This window comes from Felis catus, chromosome B1 (genome assembly GCF_018350175.1).
Source record: "Felis catus isolate Fca126 chromosome B1, F.catus_Fca126_mat1.0, whole genome shotgun sequence".
Taxonomy (NCBI): domain Eukaryota; kingdom Metazoa; phylum Chordata; class Mammalia; order Carnivora; family Felidae; genus Felis; species Felis catus.
Genome location: NC_058371.1, coordinates 21,810,993 through 21,823,845, shown reverse-complemented (window position 1 = coordinate 21,823,845; position 12,853 = coordinate 21,810,993).

The window sequence follows — 12,853 nt, the reverse complement described above, 5'->3', positions numbered from 1 at the left end:
ACAGAGAACATACACAGGGAAGGGACAGAGAGTGGGGAGTGGGGCAGAGAATCCCAAGCAGGCTCCACACTGAGAGCAGAGAGCCCAGCCCCATATGCGCTCGAACCCAATAGCACACTTAGGCTTAACAATTAGCATAATTATTTTAGCTGTAATTAAAATGTAAAATTTTTTTCTCACCACATCTGCAGATTTCACAGAACTGGGAAGCAGAGTAATATAATAAAACTAAGATCACATATCACTATGGAAGTTGGATCTCATCTTCGAAAGATAAATTAAAAACTCTGTATTGGGGTGCCTGTGTGGCTCAGTTGGTTAAGCATCGACTTCGGCTCAGGTCATGGTCTCACAGTTTGTGAGTTCCGGCCCCGTGTCGGGCTCTGTGCTGTCGGCTCAGAGCTTGGAGCCTGCTTAGGATTCTGTGTCTCCCTCACTCTCTGCCCTTCCCCCACTCTCTCTCTCTCTCTCTCTCAAAAATAAATAACACATTTAAAAAAAAATCCTCTGTATTTATGTTAAAAAAGTAATTGCACAAGTACATAAGGGAAAGATGTGAAACACAGCCAAGATTTACTTGAAAAACATATCTAGGAGACTTAACCCCCAACTCAGATCAATATTGAAATGGGGCAGCATAAATACTGGATCCTGTCTTTGTGGTGTTGGTAGAAGTCACATCAAACTACAGGTCCAGTGTAATCTGGTGTTTCTCAATGTCCATTCAGGAATATTTCTCATTTAAATACCACTTTTTTTCATCAGCCACAATGTTTTACAGTCTTAATGCTTGATCAGCTTGATTCACTGAACTATGTACTGGGACAACTGGGGCTACTTAGGAGTGAGATGAACTGGAGTGGAGTGAACTTGACTGAAGAGCTCCAGAGAGAGCAAGTAGAAAATGTGGATTCAATGAGGTGGAAAAGAAGACCTTAACAAAAGGTCGTAAAATGCTTTTCCATCAAATACTAATGAAACGTTCTCCTTTATCCAGGGGTACATCCTATGGCAGAACCTAAATAACAATATCAAGTCAATGAACTAATGCACGCATCCCTAATTCACAAATAACTAAATAGGTATTTGCATTTATCTTCTCTCTCACGGCCTGGATGAGACTTATCATTGCAAGTACACTTGACCCATGAACAATGCAGGGGTTGGGGACCAGCCCCCTGCACAGTCGAAAATCTGGCTATAACTCTTGATTCCCCCACACTCAACTACTATCGCCTACTATCGCCTTCTGATAAGTCAACACGTATTTCATATGTCCTATGATTCATATACTGGATTCTTACAGTAAAATAAGATAGAGGAAATAAAATATTAATAAAATCATAGGGAAGAGAAAACAGGGAAGAGAAATACTGTACCGTATTTATCTAAAAGAATCCACTTGTAAACGGATCCTTGCGGCTCAAACCCATGTTGTTCAAGGGCCAACTGTAACGATAAGTCATTACTGTTTGCATAACTGCCTCCATTACAGGAAATAAGTGAAAGCATCCTAGTGGATCCTGATGACATATTTCCACGTTATATCATGATTGTTAGCAAAAATGGTATCTAATCCATTATTTCTTTCCAGAAAGTTTGGCTTAATTAGGTGTATCCGTAAATGTGCTATTAATGACATTTTAAAAATTCTATATAATACTGTCTCCATTTCAAGAGTCATATGCTATTTCCCTCCCCGCTGCCCCACCCTTTCAGGATTCCTGCTGCCTCTACTCTATATATTCTGCCTCTGCAGAATATATCAGGTATATTCAGTATTTGGTGTATATTTGAGAGATAAGAGAAAAACACATTATTTGTACATCTTAGCTGTTTGTGTACTGATTTGAAATACTATTATTATTAAAATTACTTAACTGTATATTTGCAATAACTATTTCATGACTACACTAAGAACTACACAACTACCAAATGAATCCTGGGTTTCCTGTGATCACCTATTTAGCATTTTATGTTTTCTCTAAATGTAATAAACTACACGACGTTGAGGCAATTAAACATAATGCCCTTCCTTATATTCCTGCCACTTCTTTAAGTCATCTCCGCTCAAGCCCCTCTCTAATTAAGAAGACACGAAGAAAATGGGCAATTTGGCAAACTGCTTTCTCACCCTCAGTGACACTGTTTCCCTTTTAAAAGCAAGCTAAAGAAAATTCCTTTCAGGATTCCTGCTGCCTCTACTCTAGTAGCAGGACCAGTTCAGAGATGTGGTACAACATCAAATTCGACTGCATTAATATTAGAGTAAGGCTCACTTTGAAAACACCACTGAACATTAGAATATAATTTAATGGCTGAGTGGCTGGAAGAATTTAATCTCCTTCCTTCAACACGGCACAATAACTGCCGCTACTCTCAGCGTAAAGGTCTAGTACCAATGGTGGGAAAATCTAGCTTGAGGAGTATAACAGGTGCCATCAAGTCTGGAAGGGAGCATGTGACTTGAATGTACATGAAATGTACAGGAAGCCACCATTTTCCTTCCCAGAAACGTCTCTTGTCTTAACATTGCCGTCTTTCCTTTCCCCCAAAGGAAAGATAAACAAAAGTCCAAAGAGCTGTCTTTATTAACCATTCACATCATCGCCATTACCATAAACACACAGCTAGACATATACAATTTTTATACCCACATACAAATTGAATCAAAAGGGAATAGACAAGAGGTATTGAAACTGTAATTTAGACACATAATGCGATGTTTGGCTCAATCCAGACAATAATAAAACTGATTTGGTTCCTCACAGAGTGATTTGAAGAAATTTCTCCGTGATATAATTGATCTCAAAAGAACTGGAATAATGAGAAAGGGGCAGTGAATATAATATGCTGGGTATCATTAGGGTGTTATTGATTGCACCATCCATTAAGACATACAGAACCCTTTAGGAGTACCCATGAGAAAACCTTCTCTACGATTTCAGTACCAGAACTTATTCTTACTTTTATCTTACAGACACAATCATTCTTTCAACCGCTTATGTTTCTCTGTTTATTCTAGCTACGGGAAGGTCCAAGCTAAAGTTTTGACCTCCTCTTACAAAGGAAAGTGACTCCTATTCTTTCGTCCCCTCGTCTCTATTTGGCTTCACGTTATTACCTTCTTCTTCTCTCCTAGCTCAGGTACATTTGGAAGTGAACTCAAATTTTCACTTTTTAAAAAAATTTATGGAATAAAGTACAATATAAATAAACACACAGTTAAAGGGAGTCTTGTCATTTTTAAAAGGGAACCACCAGGGGCACCTGGGTGGTGCAGTCGGTTAAGCGGCCGACTTCAGCCAGGTCACGATCTCACAGTCCGTGAGTTCGAGCCCCGCGTCGGGCTCTGGGCTGATGGCTCAGAGCCTGGAGCCTGTTTCCGATTCTGTGTCTCCCTCTCTCTCTGTCCCTCCCCCGTTCATGCTTTGTCTCTCTCTGTCCCAAAAATAAATAAACGTTGAAAAAAAATTTTTTTTTAAAAAATAAATAAAAGGGAACCACTGTAATCCTTCAAAAGAGGCAAGTTTTTCCTTGGCCCTACTCTCAGTAGAATGTCTGGTGGTTTTACAAGCAAAGTTCATTAAACAATACAAAGGAAAATATCTACCAAGACAATTTTATAGACGGTGGTGAGCTAGTTCCATGTAACAAGTTCTTGTCTCAATCTTCGATGAACCATTGAATGCATCCTTGCATTTAGGATACCACGCTTGCTTGAATTTCCTTCGGCCATACTAATTATGCATGTCTGGTCCTGTCGTGTTCCTGAGCCCACAATTTTGGAGTGCTCAGCGTTTGATCTCTTTTCTTCTCTATTTATGCTTACTTCCTTAGACTCCCGTCTAGTCTTATGGCTATCACTACCATTGTTATATTGGCAAGTCCCCAATTTGTCTTTCTGGCCTAGACCACTGTTCCAAATTCAAGACTCACGTATCCAACTGACTGCTCAAAATCTCCCCTTGGATATGTGACAGGCATTGCAAATGCAGTATTCCTTGTATTTTTTTTATGTTGACTCATGTTTGAGAGACAGAGACAGAGCACAAGCAGGGGAGAGGCAGAGACAGAGGGAGACACAGAATCCAAAGCAGGCTCCAGGCTCTGAGCTGTCAGCATAGAGCCCCATGTGGGGCTCAAACTCACAAACCACAAAATCATGACCTGAGCCCAAGTCAGATGCTTAACCCGCTGAGCCACCCAGGTGCCCCTTCCATTGGTTTTTAATACCAATTTAATACTTTAACAAACCTCCACTCCAACAACGTCCAGCTCTCCTAATCTCTGTTGTTTTGCTCTTTTCTTTTTCATAGCACTTATCACATTCTAGCATACAATATTACCCACTCAATTATTTTTTTAATTTTTTAATGTTTATTATTTATTTTTGAGAGAGAGAGGCAGAGTGCGAGAGGGGGAGGGGCGGAGAGAGAGGGAGACAGAGAATCTGAAGCAGGCTCCAGGCATTGGGCTGTCAGCAGAGCCCGATGCGGGGCTGGAACTCACAAACCATGAGATCGTGACCTGAGCTGAAGTTAGACACTTGACCAACTGAGCCGCCCAGACGCCCCTATCCACTCAATTATTATCTCTATTATTTTTCTCTCTCCCCCCCTCACTAGAATTGAATATTTAGAAGGACAAAAATCTGTTTGGGGCTCTGACATGTGCCAGGCATCTACAACAGAACGAGGAACATAGTAGGCGCTTGTTAAATATTTCCTGAATGAATGAATGACCTGAATATCAGGGAATAGTGGCAGTAAAATAGAATGGAAGGAATAGACGTGAAAGATACTGAAGAGAATGTGTTAACACTGATCAGTATGCATCTGAATGGATCTATGTGCGTGTATTAGTGACTGTTTTACATGCTACTGTTCCCCTTGATTAACACAGAAAATTAAAGCCTCTTCATTTGGGTCCACGATTCATATTTCAATCTGAGGATGTCTGACTCTTTTAATTATATTTATTCATGGCTTTAAAACAGGTAGCAACTCAAAAATAAAATTATGGCTTTTATTTCATGCAGAAAGTGAACTACCTGTGAATTCAAGTGATAACAAGACATTTCCCCCTCACTGATTTTAGAGACTGAACATATATTTCAGTGTTTTTTTTCCTTTCATTACATATAATCACGCTCTAAGATCAAAAAGCGTATTCGGAAAGTTCCATAAACTGACCTTTATGGCTTTGTTTGTGTCCCTTAGAGGAGTAAATTGAAAAAAAAATAAAGTAAAAAATCTTCTTGGGTTTGAATGGCCACGAAGGTCTCCTCATAGCTGTGGATTCCAGTTTGTCCTAAAGCATCAAATAAAGTGTATTTGGGGTGAGATCCCCTGTCTTTGCTGCCATTCACAGTGAGGTGACATTAATGGCTAAGCTAGTATGCTGAGTTGTAATGCTAAAAACGTGTGTCTTAAAGATACACAGTAAGAATCCTTAGGGAAATGCTTTCACATTTTTATTTCCATCAGAGAGGGAAATAATTACAATAAAAGTCGAAGCAGATAAATCCAACTTACGAATGACAAATAAAAATTTTAAACCAGATATATAGGCCTAAGAATTGCTCATATAACTCCATAAGGGGACAGTTAGGATGTTCATGGCTTCTTGTTCAGCTACAGACTGTTGGATGTATGCTCAGTGTCCATTACAGGAAGAATGGATAAGAAAATGTGTGCCCAGCTTGGAATATCACACAGCAGTTAGCAAGCAGGGGTGGAGACATGAAATATGCGTGAATATTTGAAGATAAAGTGCTAAGTGAGAAAAGAATCTGATGGAAGTATATAACACAACCCCGTTGATGATAAATGTGTAAACCAACAAACAATATACATTTTTACAAGAGCACAACAAAAAGTTAAAATATTTGAAAACGGTTGCCTGGGGGGGATGGGGTAAAAGTAGGAATGGAGAACGAGGAAAGTGTAAATCAAGACATGAGAGCAAAGATGTCAGTATTTTGTGTGCTGAAGAGAATGCTTTCCAGAACTCTCTCCCCTCCCCCACTCCTGGCCTCCCTCCTCTCTGCCAACTACACAGAAGTAGACAAAATAGACCAAGAAGCAAAGCTTGAGTACACAGAGCGTGCTTATTTTTAAATTTGTGTGGCAACGATTTTGGCCTATTCATAGATGGTTTATATATGCTTATTTCTATGTAAACCTCTGTGTTAATATTTCGTCAATAACAAAGTTCACCTCTGCCTTCAAATTTAAGCATCCATTTCTGAAACAAAGAGTCTTGGGACAAGACTGAAGCATCCATTTCTCTGAAGCAAAGAGTCTTGGGACAAGACCCACCTTCTCCGTTTTTGTTTTTTTGGTTTTTTGTTGTTTTGTCTGTTTGGTTGGTTGGGTTTTTTTCCGAGGCTGTTTTCCTGCCTCGAAACCTTGCTCAAGGCTCTCAGCAGAATATTCCCTTGTAACAACACTCTTATCTGGCTGTTCTCCATCTCGTGAAGCACTATAGCTGACTGCAATGTTGGTTTGCTTCAGTGATTCCAATCACTTCAAACTGAAAAAGGCAAAGGATGTTGCCAGACATTAAAGGTTCACGCTCACTTTTTAGAATGACTTATGTTTATTACTAAGTTAACAGGTTTCTTCAAAATTATTTTAGCGTTACGCTTCTGATTTCTTTTTGAAAATTTCTAATATCCACTGTAGCATTGCTATCCCGTGTTTTCACCAGCTATGCTCCTGGTTAAAATACATCTTACTGCCCTCATGTAACAAGAAAAAGTCACTTCTGATATTTACGAGCCTCATGTGTAACATTTAGTTGGCATTCACGGAGCAAAAAATGGATTCCTTTTATTAGGCCTTGAATAGAAAATAATCCAGCTTTAAACAATTGAGATAAAAATGATTCTGTTTAAACTGCTTGATGTTCTCTTTTGATTGTCTCGGAATTCAATAATAGATCCAATTTAGGTAAAATCTGGTTCGATATGTACTTCTCCAGAACATTTCTGGCAATAGAAGGTGCTTTGCTTAATTTATGGCTTGTAATTTTCATATCAATTCTTAGCCATCAATAATGTAACTTTGAACATCACAGTTGCTATTTTGTATAGCACACATACCCATATTCACATTTTTAAAATGTTTATATTTCAGAGAGGGCAGGGAGGGGCAGAGGGAGAGGGAGACAGAGAATGTGAAGCAGGCTCCAGGCTCTGAACTGTCAGCACAAAGTCTGACTCAGGGCTCGAACCCACGAACCATGAGGTCATGACCTGAGCTGAAGTGGGACACTTAACCAACTGAGCCACCCAGGTGTCCGTGTAGATACCCACATTCAGATGTAAAGACTCAGAACTAACTTTGAGAGAATATAATATGAGGCAAGACATTTTTAATACTAAACTATAGATTTATGTTGACAAGTAAAGAGAAGAATATTTAGATACGGAATTTATCCGACAGTTTTTGCCAGTTTTAAAAGGTAGTCATCAACAGCAATTAGGTTATTCCGGTCAGAACTGCACTATTAATCACCCTAACAAGGGAGGTATATATCAAAACATTAGAAGATAATAGAATAAGTTGGGAATTATACTTAAATGTCAGGTAGATCATTGAAGAACAGCCAGTGTTTCTATTTTAAATTGTACGGCCTCAGGGATTTAGAAGTAAACTCAGAAAACTTTTGCTTACTGTATTTTCATTAAACAAGTTCTGTAGAACTAAGGTTTCCTATTTTTGTTAGTGATATATAGGTAACAGACATGATAAACAACAAGAAGCAGAATTTTCTAGTACCACAAGTATGTTTTCTTAAATTCCCACAGGAATATATTCTCTTAATCACAGTAAATAAATTTACTTATTTATTTTGAGAGAGGGTGTGTGAGCAAATGAGGAGGGGCAGAGAGAGAGAATCCCAAGCAGGATCCGCACTGTCAGCACAGAGCCTGAATGGAGGCTCAAATTCATGAACTGTGAGACCACGACCTGAGCTGAAATCAAGACTCCAACCTTTAACCGACTGAGCCACCCAGGTGTCCCAAAAGACTTCAGGTTTTTTTTTTAATTTATTTTGAGAGAGACAGAGAGAGAGAGAGAATGAACAGGGGAGGAGCATAAAAAGAGAGAGAGAGAGAGAATCCCAAGCAGACTTCACACTTTTAGTGCAGAGCGTGGCACAGGGCTCGAAATGGCAAACCATGATATTATGAACTGAGTCAAAACCAGGAGTTGGCTGTTTAACCAATTGAGCCACCCAGGTGACCCCAAAACATTTCATTTTAAGTAACATAATTATTCCTCACAACACAGGGTATATGTGTGTGTGTGTGTGTATAATATGTATGTATAATATATAATATTATATATTATATGTATATATAACATATATATGTTATATAATATATACACATATATATAATATGTATATATGTTATATACTTCATTTGTCTACACATGATGTTGATAATGGATTCACCAATTTGAACTTCAACATGCACATTATTAGATATCATCCCCTCTCATCAGCATTATAGAGTGGTATATATATATAATGCATTATCTGCCTGGCTATTAAAAAGTTATTGGGGCACCTGCGTGGCTCAGTCGGTTAAGCGTCCGACTTCGGCTCAGGTCACGATCTCGTGGTCTGTGGGTTCGAGCCCCGCGTCGGGCTCTGGGCTGATGGCTCAGAGCCTGGAGCCTGCTTCCGATTCTGTGTCTCCCTCTCTCTCTGACCCTCCCCCATTCATGCTCTGTCTCTCTCTGTCTCAAAAATAAACTTAAAAAAAATAAAAAAAATAAGAAAATAAATAAAAAGTTATTGTTGTATGGAACCAGAAAAGACCCCAAATAGCCAAAGCAATCTTGAAAAAGAAAGCCAAAACAGGAGGCATTGCAATCCCAGACTTCAAGCTATACTACAAAGCTGTAATCATCATCAAGACAGTATGGTACTGGCACAAGAATAGACACTCAGATCAATGGAACCGAATAGAGAACCCAGAAATGGACCCACAAACATGGCCAACTCATCTTTGACAAAGCAAGAAAGAATATCCAATGGAATAAAGACAGTCTCTTCAGCAAATGGTGCTGGGAAAACTGGACAGCGACATGCAGAAGAATGAACCCGGACCACTTTCTTACACCATACACAAAAATAAACTCCAAATGGATGAAAGACCTAAATGTAAGACAGGAAGCCATCAAAATCCTTGAGGAGAAAGCAGGCAAAAACCTCTTTGATCTTGGCTGCAGCAGCTTCTTACTCAACACATCTCGGAGGCAAGAGAAACAAAAGCAAAAATGAACTACTAGGACCTCATCAAAATAAAAAGCTTCTGCACAGCAAAGGAAACAATCAGCAGAACTAAAAGGCAACCCACAGAATGGAAGAAGATATTTGCAAACAATATATCAGATAAAGGGTTAGTATCCAAAATCTATCAAGAACTGATCAAACTCAACACCCAAAAAACAAATAATCCAGTGAAGAAATGGGCAAAAGACATGAATAGACACTTCTCCAAAGAAGACATCTGGATGGCCAACCGACACATAAAAAATGCTCCACATCACTCATCATCAGGAAAATACAAATCAAAACCACACAATAAGACACCACCTCACCCCTGTCAGAATGGCTAATGTTAACAACTCAGGCAGCAACAGATGTTGGCGAGGATGCGGAGAAACAGGATTTCTTTTGCATTGTTGGTAGAATGCAAGTTGGTGCAGCCACTCTGGAAAACAGTATAGAGCTTCCTCAAAAAATTAAAAATAGAACTACGCTATGACCCAGCAATTGCACGACTAGGTATTTATTCAAGGGATACAGGTGTGCTGTTTTGAAGGGACATGCACCCCAATGTTTATAGCAGCACTATCAACAATAGCCAAAGTATGGAAAAAGCCCAAATGTCCAACAAGGGATGAATGGATAAAGAAGAGGCAGTATGTGTATATATACACATACACATACATATATATATATATATGTATATGTATATATACACATACACAGAATGGAGTATTACTCAGCAATCAAAAAGAATGAAATCTTACCATTTGCAACTACATGGATGGAACTGGAGGGTATTATGCTAAGCAAAATGAGTCAGTCAGATAAAGACAAATATCATATGACTTCACTCATATGAGGACTTTAAGACACAGAACAGATGAACATAAGGGAAGGGAAACAAAAATAATATAAAAACAGGGAGGGGGACAAAACATAAGAGACTCTTAAATATGGAGAACAAACAGAAGGTTACTGGAGGAGGTGTGGGAGGGGGGATGGGATAAGTGGGTAAGGGGCATTAAGGAATCTACTGAAATCATTGTTGCACTATATGCTAATTTGGATGTAAATTTAAAAAAATAAAATAAAAAAAAGAAGTTATTGTTATCTACAATAGGCTTACATGGAGAAAAAATAATATAATACAGAGACTCATTGAAATCTTATTGAGTAATTACTTGCATAAATGCATGCAGGAGTGAAAAAAGGCACATGCCACAGGAAAGCTATATTTAGAGAATGACATTTTCCTAAAGTTTTTAAATTCTTCTAATGTATTTATTAAAGAAAGCCTACACCTGGCACAAAAACAGACACATAGACCAATGGAATAGAATAGAAACCCCAGAACTAGACCCACAAACGTATGGCCAACTCATCTTTGACAAAGCAGGAAAGAACACCCAATGGAAAAAAGACAGCCTCTTTAACAAATGGTGCAGGGAGAACTGGACAGCAACATGCAGAAGGTTGAAACTAGACCACTTTCTCACACCATTCACAAAAATAAACTCAAAATGGATAAAGGACCTCAATGTGAGACAGGAAACCATCAAAACCTTAGAAGAGAAAGCAGGAAAAGACCTCTCTGACCTCAGCCGTAGCAATCTCTTACTCGACACATCCCCAAAGGCAAGGGAATTAAAAGCAAAAGTGAATTACTGGGACCTTATGAAGATAAAAAGCTTCTGCACAGCAAAGGAAACAACCAACAAAACGAAAAGGCAACCAACGGAATGGGAAAAGATATTCGCAAATGACATATCGGACAAAGGGCTAGTATCCAAAATCTATAAAGAGCTCACCAAACTCCACACCCGAAAAACAAATAACCCAGTGAAGAAATGGGCAGAAAACATGAATAGACACTTCTCTAAAGAAGACATCCGGATGGCCAACAGGCACATGAAAAGATGTTCAGCGTCGCTCCTTATCAGGGAAATACAAATCAAAACCACACTCAGGTATCACCTCACGCCAGTCAGAGTGGCCAAAATGAACAAATCAGGAGACTATAGATGCTGGAGAGGATGTGGAGAAACGGGAACCCTCTTGCACTGTTGGTGGGAATGCAAATTGGTGCAGCCGCTCTGGAAAGCAGTGTGGAGGTTCCTCAGAAAATTAAAAATAGACCTACCCTATGACCCAGCAATAGCAGTGCTAGGAATTTATCCAAGGGATACAGGAGTACTGATGCATAGGGCCACTTGTACCCCAATGTTCATAGCAGCACTCTCAACAATAGCCAAATTATGGAAAGAGCCTAAATGTCCATCAACTGAAGAATGGATAAAGAAATTGTGGTTTATATACACAATGGAGTACTACATGGCAATGAGAAAAAATGAAATATGGCCTTTTGTAGCAACGTGGATGGAACTGGAGAGTGTGATGCTAAGTGAAATAAGTCATACAGAGAAAGACAGATACCATATGGTTTCACTCTTATGTGGACCCTGAGAAATTAACAGGAACCCATGGGGGAGGGGAAGGAAAAAAAAAAAAAACAGGTTAGAGTGGGAGAGAGCCAAAGCCTAAGAGACTCTTAAAAACTGAGAACAAACTGAGGGTTGATGGGGGGTGGGAGGGAGGAGAGGGTGGGTGATGGGTATTGAGGAGGGCACCTTTTGGGATGAGCACTGGGTGTTGTATGGAAACCAATTTGTCAATAAATTTCATATAAAAAAAAAAGCCTACACCTATAATGCAAGGCATGTCTGAAGAATACTAAAATAATAACTTAATCCCCGTAATAACCCTGAGGTAGGTAATGTCCCTATTTCATGCATACAAACGGTGAGGCACAACCTCCTCAATATCTACTGAGTTAGAATTCACGGCCAAACACTCTGGCTTCCAAGCCAGTGCTCTTGGTGACTATGATGTTGCCATACTGTATGAGATTTTATTTTGAAAATAAAATAGGTCACGTCACCCAACACTTAATACAGTCTCTCCAAAACCAGTACAAAATGCATGTTTATGACAAGCAATGCAATGGGTTTTTGAAAGTTTTATGACTCAAATAGAAAATGTTACTGGGTTTTCTACAAATGCAACGTGTTTTGAGGGCAGCATGGCCCCTCTTACGGAGTTGAAAAATTCTCTTCATTTCCCTCCACGTGAGACAATTACCGCAACAAAGATGAACCGATTTCAGTCTGCATGGTTAAGCAAACGCTGCCCCAAATTCCTGAGCCCTGTTTATATCTCTACCGTACCACTGGTATACATACTGAGCATCTGCAACGCAATTTTACCCAAGACGACAGATTTCCCCTCATGGTACCAAGTACGGATGTCCAAAGAGAACCTTAGGGGAACCAGGGGAAGTGCAACACTTTTTATCACAAATGTAACAGAAAATGATGAGTTAAAGCCACTTCCATCCAACTGACAAACTTGTTTGTTAACCTAACATGTCTTTGGATTTGAAGAAGATGTGTAAAAGAGTCAGAGGTGGCCACTTACTGTTTTTTTTTTAATTCTTTTAATGTTTGATTTATTTTTGAGAGAGAGATAGAGTGTGAATGGGGGAGAGGCAGAGAGAGGGGGA